This window comes from Physeter macrocephalus, chromosome 2, assembly GCF_002837175.3.
Source record: "Physeter macrocephalus isolate SW-GA chromosome 2, ASM283717v5, whole genome shotgun sequence".
Taxonomy (NCBI): domain Eukaryota; kingdom Metazoa; phylum Chordata; class Mammalia; order Artiodactyla; family Physeteridae; genus Physeter; species Physeter macrocephalus.
The window spans coordinates 101,302,163-101,311,889 of record NC_041215.1 but is presented as its reverse complement, the minus strand read 5'-3'; the positions used below and the strand labels follow the sequence as shown (position 1 = coordinate 101,311,889).

The 9,727-nt window shown below is 42.4% G+C and overlaps 1 protein-coding gene across 1 annotated transcript in view; it reads left to right on the top strand.

Moving 5' to 3' along the window:
• SF3B1 (splicing factor 3b subunit 1) overlaps positions 1 to 9,727 on the top strand; it is a 59,106-nt gene that overhangs the window by 11,787 nt on the left and 37,592 nt on the right. The gene's annotated exons all lie outside the window — the stretch shown is intronic.

Sequence of the window (9,727 nt, the reverse complement as noted above, 5' to 3'; positions counted from 1 at the left end):
AAAAAAAAAAAAAAGGTACTGATGAACCTAGTTGCAGGGCAAGAATAAAGAGGTAGACATAGAGAATGGACTTGAGGGCATGAGGTGGGAGGGGGAAGCTGGGGCGAAGTGATAGTAGCATCAACATATATATACTACCAAATGTGAAATAGTTGGATGGTGGGAAGCAGCAACATAGCACAGGGAGATTGTCTTGGTGCTTTGCGATGACCTAGAGGAGTGGGATAGGGAGGATGGGAGGGAGGCTCAAGAGAGAGAGGATATGGGGACATGTGTATGCATATGGATGATTCACTTTGTTGTGCAACAGAAACTAACACAGTATTGTGAAGCAATTATACTCCAATAACGGTCTATTTAAAAAAAAAAGTTCTGACATATGCTACAACATGGATGAACCTTGAAAATATGCTAAGTGAAATAAGCCAGACACAAAAGGACAAATATTGTATGATTCCACTTTACATGAAATATCTTGAAAAGGCAAGTTTGTATAGACAGAAAGATTAGACATTACCAGGGACTCAGGGGAAGGGGGAATGGGAAATTGTTGCTTAATAGTTACAGAGTTTCTGCTTGGGGTGATAAAAAAGTTTGGATATATATAGTTGTGATAGTTGTACAATAGTTTGTACTTAATGTAGAAATGCATTGAATGTACATAATGCACTGAATTGTATACTTAAAAATGATTAAAATGGTGTATTTTATGTTATATATATTTTACCACCAAACATAAAAATAAAAATAAAGATGGCAGCCAAATATAGCTGATGGGCCAGAGTTTGCTGTCCCTTGCCATAGAAGACTGTGGTATGAGAGTCCATTTAACCCTGCTTTAGCTCCACCCACCTGAGGATTCCCAGGACCATTTATGTTGACAACCTAATAGCAAGAGACCTCTGCTTGTTATCCTTGCTCAATGTCTAAGTTAAGAGTCCCTCTAATAATCATTCTCTCCTTTAGCCTCATTATTATACAGCTCAGTGCTTCCTCTTTCCTGATTTTCACTCTTAAACCTTTCCTTTGTGCCTTTGGAACCTCTAACCTGTGATTCATAAAAATCTCCTACTCCTCAATATATCTTTTTATCATAAGCATTTTTCTTTTATTTATATTTCAGTTAGGGTATTATATTGATATTTCAGAATGATCAGGTCATATTCTCTATGATTTTTATTTCAGGAGAATAAAGGAGGTGTTGCATCCTGTGGCATTGAGAACAATTGCCTTGGCTGAAGTTTGGCTCCCTGTAAAACTCTTCTGTGCTTTTCCTCTCGTATCGATGCTGGTCATTCTTTCTCACCCATAGGCACATTTTATCTAAAAGTGGGTGGGGGTGGGTGGCTGCTGAACACTGGGTACATTTATTTCTCCTTCTGACCATGGAACATGGGAGATCTGTCTGCCTTCTCCCAGAATTCAGATATAGATGAGAAAAGAGGCTTTGATATGCAGTGTTTCTCAATGCATGGTAGTAGGCCACCTGTAAAGATTATCAACTCTTGGGCTTCACCTCAAACTCACTGAATCACTCTCTGGAATTTGGGTTTACAACCTATACTTTTAAGAAGCTCCTCAGGGGGACTTCCCTGGTGGTCCAGTGGGTAAGACTCCAAGCTCCCAGTGCAAGGGGCCCGCATTTGATCCTTGGCTGGGGAACTAGACCCTATATGCACGCCCCAACTAAGAAGTCAGCATGCCTCAAATAAGAGTCCACATGCCGCAACTAAGAAGTCCATGTGCTGCAACTAAAGATCTCGCATGCCCCAACAGAGATGCTGAGTGCTGCAACTAAGACCCAGTGCAGCCAAAATAAATAAATAAATAAATATTAAAAAAAAAAACTCCTCAGGGACTTGAGTGCTCTTAGAGTTTGAGAATCACTGTATTAGTGGGAGAGAAAGAAGGTTTCAGAACTGAGAGCATGTGCATGTTCTCACCCCTCCAATTTCCACATGTAGAGACTCCTGGAGAGGCATAACTATTGATAAATTGCCATGAAGAAAGAAAAATGATTTTAAAAATTATTTTCAATTAATCACCGTTTCAAGAAAGAAAATGGTTTTTGAGAACTTTGGGAAGGGGCATTTGCCAACCCATCTACTACCTCTGCACTACCTGTGTACTTCAAGGTCAAGAGAGCAGGACCCTTGTGTCCATCACTCCTCACTACTGCTTTCAGACCATTATTTATCCACCTTTTTGTGAAAGCCCAAGCTTCTTTGAGGTTCATATCCTTAGGGGATAGTGTCATCCTCTATCTGGCTGCATCATTGTCATCTCATGGAAGACACGTTTGCTTACTTGTAGTGGATGCTATAGGCTACCCAGATTCCTTTCTCTCTCCTCTTGTAACTAGAGCTGTTGGAAGTTCTTTGGGTGACAGCTCTCTGATGCATCCCTCTCTGGGTATTGCTCGTAGTTAAAAGAAAGCTGCCTCTCCCAAGGTCATGCCCTCTGCCCAGGGAAGCTCACATCCAAAATCATGTTGATATGGGAGTATAAAGCCTCAACTCCCTTGCCCCAATTTGGGACAACTCTAAAGGGCCAAAACATCTACAGAGTTCCCCATAAAATTGAGGTCTTTGTTGCAACTGAGTGGCAGTTCAGCTGCTGCTTCTGCCTGATTCTGATTCCCTCTGCATGCAGATCTCCATCTCAGAGTCTGCTTCATAGGGAACCCAACCTGTGATCCAAGAAAGGAGACTCTAAAATGGGATTTTTTTAGATCTGGATCACCTGCAGTCTGGCTGGCAATGAGGACCCTCTTACTGGTGGTAGGTGAAGACAGATACTGAAAGGCTGAGAGTGATTAATCACTAAGAAATGGTTAAGTGTTAAAGCTGGAGGGCATCATTGGTAATATATAAGGAGAGTCTCATTGTCTCTGTCTCCAGCCAGAGAGCAAAAAAGGCTGATGGTCAGGTCCAGGACTTAATATTAAGAGTGGCAGAACTCCAGGGACTTCCTTGGTGGTGCAGTGGACAAGACCCCACGCTCCCAGTGCAGGGGGCCCGGGTTCAATCCCTGGTCAGGGAACTGGATCCCACATGCATGCTGCAACTAAGAGTTCACATGCCACAACTAAGGAGGCTGCATGCAGCAAGTAAGACCCAGTGCAACCAAATAAATAAATACTAAAAGAAAAATAGAAAAACTCAGCCATTTCTGCAAATTAATAAAAAAAAGCAGAGCTCCAAAAGTGGACAAAATTTTTAGCCTCAGCATTTCTTTTATACAAAGTGAGGGCACTGATTGGGAAGGATTTCAATCAGGAGAAATAGGATCGGGACATCTGGGTCAGTGCACCCAGGAAACTTGAAATCCTAGGTTCCCCTGAATCCTCTGGGCCTACAGATGTGGCCTAATCCTCTCTGTGAAAAAGCTAGTGCTCCCTCTTTGCTTGAAGAAGATACAGAAACCTTTGACTTATTAGAAGACAGGTGCTCCACTCAAAAAATTTTCCTTCCTGGACAACAGACCAATAACTGCAGTTAAATCATACATCACCTGGCCAAGGAAATGCTGGGCCTGCTAAGGGAGGAGAGGGACACCTCAAAGGAGTCAAAGGACCTAGCTAATACGTACCGGCAGTAGCTGGAGGATGACATAAGGAACTGACTTCTGAGGGTCTCAGATCAAGGGGTAGGGCTGGGTAGCAGAAGGTAATGGATAGGGAGGAGTTATCGATATGGGAGTACTATCCCATGATATGGAATACGCTGACAAGGATCAGGGGAGGCAGTGCTAACACTCTACTGGGATGGCTCACATTAAGTGGTGTAGAAATGGCAGAACTACTGTGGAAGATTGTGGAAGAAGGGATCAAAAGGCTCAGAGAGGTGGGTATGCTAGAGTAGGTATTCTACACTAAGGCTGGAAAACTTAGAAGATGACTGTGCTCCACGGGAAGGCTCAGAGGATACTACTTTCCCTAAAGCAATAAGAAATGTGAAAGGGGCACCAGCATCACTGAACAGGACTGAGGGGAAGTGAGTGAGGTACTGGCCTCAGGTTCAAAATTTAAGGGGGTGCCAAAAAATCTCAGTAACCAAGATAAATAATATTTTAATATGGTATTTAAAAAATAATATTAATGCAGAAAAGTCCATGATGAACAAATGTCAAAATTTTAAAGACAGGATCAGTATTACTGATTTTTCCTTTTGCCTCAGACTGCAATATGGCTCAGCACAGCACTGTTATTCATGGTGACTGTCCTTTACAGGCCCCAGGTGATAGTAGCAGAAAAAGTTACATAGCTTAGCTCCATGAAAGCAATGGGGAGGATGGGATCCCAAAATAGAAGCCAAGTGGTGATGCTTCACCCTCAGAAGCAAGGTGGGTACAATTATAATTAGCACAAGGTCGAAATGGCTGCATCTGGGGTCCTGACCTGGGGAAAGATACAAAGATTGTTAATGCAACAGGGTGTCCTTAGAGGCAAGATTGATGGGCAGCCTACAAGGATGTTTCTCAATCTGTACAACCAAGAGAAATCAAGATTGGATGTTCAGGAGGCTGAAGGCAGCTATTCCAGTAGAAAATTTTCAAAAACTGATCCTTTAATAGTTTCCATGCCTGAGCTAGTTTTCAGATGTAGAACTCTGATTTCAGACCATTTGATTGAAAGAGAAGCTAGGTCCCCAGGAAGTAGGACCATGTAACACTATGGTAAGTGTGTGTTAATGAATCCCCTCGAACTTCCCCAAAGGCACCTGTCATTTGCTCTGGTAACTGTTCATTGGGAAAAGTGGAATAACCAAATGTTTAGTGCTGTGGACCCTGTACAAGTTGACGATACCCAAAGAGTCATAATAGTCCCTGTTAGAGTGGGAATCTAGGGTTATAAATGGAGTCCGGGCCCAGGTCTGGTTCATAGTGCCAAGTGGCATCTCCCAAGTTCCCAAATGTTTAATTGGAATGAATATAGTTAGAACTTGGCTAAACTGTCTTATTGGTTCCTGGAATAAGAACATAGTAGGGAAGGCTAATGAACAGCTTCCCTCACACTCTGCCATGATAGTAGATAGAAAACATTATCATACTCTAGGAAGTATGGCAGAGATTAGTGCCTTAAAGACCTGAAGAATGCAAGGTTGTGGTCCTCATCATGTCTAAACTGAAGTCTGGCCCTTACAAAGGCTGCACAGACCCTGAAGGATAACAGTAAACTATTACAAATTCAGCTAAGTAGTAGCCCCAGTTGCAGTTGCTGTGCTAGAGGTGGTAGCTAGAGCTACCACCTAGCTAGATTAATGTGACTGATTTGATGAAAGAGTTGTTTTCCATCCCTAACAATAAGGATTTAAAACTATTCATTTTCTTGAACTGCACAGGAGTATACATTTTAAGTTTTACACCTGGATTATGTTAACTCTCCCATAATATGGTCTATCATAATAACTCTATTATAATATAGTCCTTTTTTAAATGTTTTTCTTTCTTTTAAAAAAATATTTATTTATTTGGCTGTGCCGGGTCTTAGTTGCAGCACGCAGGATCTTCATTGCCACGTGCGAGATATTTAGTTGTTGACTGCGGCATCTTTAGTTGCAGCATGTGGGATTTTAGTTGCAGCATGTGGGATATTTAGTCACTGCATGCGGTATCTTTAGTTGCGGCATGTGGGATCTTTTAGCTGAGGCATGCTGGATCTAGTTCCCTGACCAGGGATCGAACCCAGGCCCCCTGCATTGGGAGCACAGAGTCTTAACCACTGGACCACCAGGGAAGTCCCTATCATAATATAGTCTTAAAGGACCTGGACAGCAGAACGTCATATCAATCCATCATATGGATGGCATTGTGTTAATCACGTTAATCAGACTAAATGACCAGGAAATGGTGGGTACATTGGAGGCCTTGAAAAGACATATATATTCCAGAGGGTAGGAGATAAACCCAGTGAAAATTAAGGTCTGCTTTGTTAGTGATATTTTTAGGGCAGGATTTCCCAGGGTGGCATTATTGACATTCTGGGCCAGAAAGTTCTGTTGTGGGGAGCTTTCTTGTGGAACTTATGATATTGAGCAGTATCCTATGCTCTAGATGCCAGTAATTGCTCACTTTACCTTGCTTTAGGTGTTACAAGCCAGTTCAGGGAGAAAGACACATAGAAACAATTATAATACAAAGTGGCTAGAGTAGTTAGAGATGTTTGTGGTATTTAAGGAGGACGGCAGTATCAAAGCATGCTATGTATATCTCATTCCTCGGGTGAGATTTCCTGGGTGGGGCGACACTGGGTCAGTTTTATGGGATGAGGAGTAAGCCAGGTGAGAGTACAGGAGATGGGGGTGGGAATAGGAAGGAGGACCTTCTAGGAAAAGAGGATTAGGTTGTGACAACCAAAAATACCTGTAGACATTGACAAGTATCCCTGGAAGACAAAAATCACTCCCAGTTGAGAACCACTGTGTTAGGGGCGTAGTGGCCTGGGGCATGCCTGGACATCCCCTCCAAAGTAAAGGACAAACTATTGCATCTTGTACCTCCCATCACTAGGAAAGAATACTCTGCCTAGTAGGTCTCTTTGGGTTTTGGGTGACATCAAAAACTGCCAGCTTTGTATTACTATTGTTGTTATTACTGCCAACATATCTAGGTTGACTCTGGTACCTGCCTACAGCAGATCACCTGTCATTGACCTAAGGACCCTAATCTGTCCAACATCCCTTACCCTCTTTCACAAATCCTGTTTCTCTGGTCCTGACCTCCCACCTTCCTTCACCCTCAGCCACTTTCTTAGTTCAGCTAGTGAAAACAGCCATCCTAAGCTGAGTCATTAGTGACAGTGTTTCCTGCCCTTGTATGGTACATCTATCATTGAGAATCCAGTAGCAAAAATTATGTGGCAGGTCTCTTTGTAAGCTAGCAAAGACAGTACAGAACAGGAAAGTTTGGCAGATTCCTTCATTCAATATTAATTTAACCATTCAACAATGTAGTACTGCCAGGTGCCACAGGTACCTGGCCTCATCTCATGCTGCTCTTCTCCCCCTTACTCTACTCTAGACACACCAGCCTTCTTGCTGTTCTTGGAACACCCCAAGTTCACTCTCACCTTGGAGCATTGGCACTTGCTGCGTCTGGCATACTCTTTCCACAGGTCCTCATTCCCATACTTCATTTAGGTATTTGCTCGGATGTCATCCTCTCAGACATCTTGCCTTTTCTGTCTATCCTGCCACCTTGCCCACTCTCCTCTTACTTTGCCTTATTTTTCTTCATAGCACTTGATAGTACCTGAAATTATATAAACACACATAGATTTTTAATCTCTCTCCCTCAAAGAATCTGATCTCCGTGAGGAGAGTATCTTTTTATTTATTTATTTATTTAGCCGTGCTGTGTGGCGTGTGGGATCCTAGTCCCCCACCAGGGATGGAACCCGCACCCTCTGCAGTGGAAGCACTGGAAGTGCGGAGTCTTAACCACTGGAGCGCCAGGGAAGTCCCAGTGAGGACAGTATCTTGTTCAACATTGTATTCCCAGCATCTAAAGTAATGTCTGATATATGATGGGTTCTTGCTGAATATTTATTGATAGGTCTTCAAATATTTTTTGAATAAATGAATGGTGAAATTTACCTTTAGCATTTGTTTTAATGAGGGTTCAACTGGATAAACAGACCAGTAGGAGATACATATTAAGACATTTATTGCAAGGAATTGGTTTACACGATTGTGGGCACTGGCTAATAAGCAAGTCCAAAATCTATAGGGCAGGCCATCAGTAAGGGCAGGCTGGAACTCTCTGGCATAGGCTGAAGTTGCCATCCACGGATGGAATTTTCTTATTCAGGGAAGCCTCAGTTCTGCTCTCAAGACCTTTCAACTGATTGAATTAGACCCACTCAGATTATCTAGGACAATCTCCTTTACTTAAAATCAGTTATTATGGACTTAAAGCATATCCACAAGGCCTTCATAGCAACACCTATGTTAGTATTTGTATGAATAACTGGGGACTGTAGCTTAGTCAAGTTGACACATTAGAAGACCATCACAGCATTCTAGGTATCTGATGCTTCTGAGACACAATCCTCTTAGCTATCTGGAACACCTACTTGACTTACGTGTGCTCTGAATCTAGGTATTTCACCACTATGAATCAAAGACAGCTCTCAGCTGACTTTTAGCTGGAAAAAGAAGCTAGTTAATGAATTCACACATATATTAATATATGCTCTTCTGTTCTAGTTAGGCCTGGTATAGCTGAAAGGAAGAGAAATCACCCAAGCTAGATCAAGAAGAGCAGTATTATTCAAAGAATGGGCCTTTGGAAGCTTGGAGCTGGAGGTAATTCTGGATTCAAGGTAGAGGTGGGGACTCAAGCAACAGGAGTTCATGATTCTTCAGAGGAAGTGACAATTTCCTCTGATTCTTTCTGTTTCAATAGCAACTAGCAAGTTCATTTCATACTTCAAGTTAAAATTTCCAGGAGAAGGAATCTTGGCTTAGGCAATAATTTCCTTTGTTTATGGACAGGGTGTACATACTGTATTCCAGGCCAGGTTCTAGGTAGCTGGCCAGGTGCCTGTCCCTTCCAGAACAACCCAGTGCTGTTCCCCTAAATAGAGAGTTTGGTCAGGTCAGTTGAAGCTAGAAGGGAAAGTCAGGCATGACAGGCACATTGACTGGCATACTCAGAACTTGGCATATTCAGAAATAAAATATAGTTTTGGAAGTTTAGACATAACTGAAAGGCAGATGGAAGTAGATTTTTAGCCTGGGGTAAGTAGAGTCTGATGTCCCTCTGATATAGGAGATTTCTGGAAAGCTCAACATTACACATCAAGATTGTGGTCCATTTATCCTGTGACAGTCCCTTTATCTCTGAAAAGATGGGCTTGATAAATTGTCACTGGTTTTCCAATAGCATGGAGCTTCCAGGCCATTATAGCTTTATCTCCAAAGGTAATTTGTGCAGTTACAGCTAGCACTTAACATTCTGAAAAATTATTATATCTTGGTTTTTGTCTTGAAAAATTATGTATACTTGCTACTTCGCAATATTTTTTTAAAATAAATTTATTTATTTTTGGCTGCGTTGGGTCTTTGTTGCTGTGCACGGGCTTTCTCTGGTGGCGGTGAGCGGCGGCTACTCTTCCTTCTGGTGCGCAGGCTTCTCTTTGTTGAGGAGCAGGGCCTGTAGACGCGCAGGCTTCAGTAGTTGTGGCTCGTGGGCTCTAGAGAGCAGGCTCAGTAGTTGTGGTGCATGGGCTTAGTTCCTCCATGGCATGTGGGATCTTCCCAGACCAGGGATTAAACCCATGTCCCTGCATTGGCAGGTGGATTCTTAACCACTGCACCTCCAGGGAAGTCCAGTATTTTTCTGAGATTAGGAAAAGCAAGCCTCCAAGTGTCCTTGATAAGAAAAGGAATGGACTTTCCTTTTCATTGGGTGTCAGCACTCTCAATGGTTTAGGTTATAAAAGGGAGGGGAGATCACCCCTTCTGACTTTTGAAATTAAAAAAACCTCACCAGAAAAGGGTAGGAAATCCATTTTAAATAATATCTGATTATTATTTATTAATATTGGAAATGGAAAGTAAAGGTACTTATTAAAAAACCCTTGTTTCTTACTGTGTAAAAATCCAAGTCACTGTTGTTTTTTGTTTGTTTGTTTTGCGGTACGCGGGCCTCTCACTGTTATGGCCTCTCCCGTTGCGGAGCATAGGCTCCGGACGCGCAGGCTCAGCGGCCATGGCTCACGGGC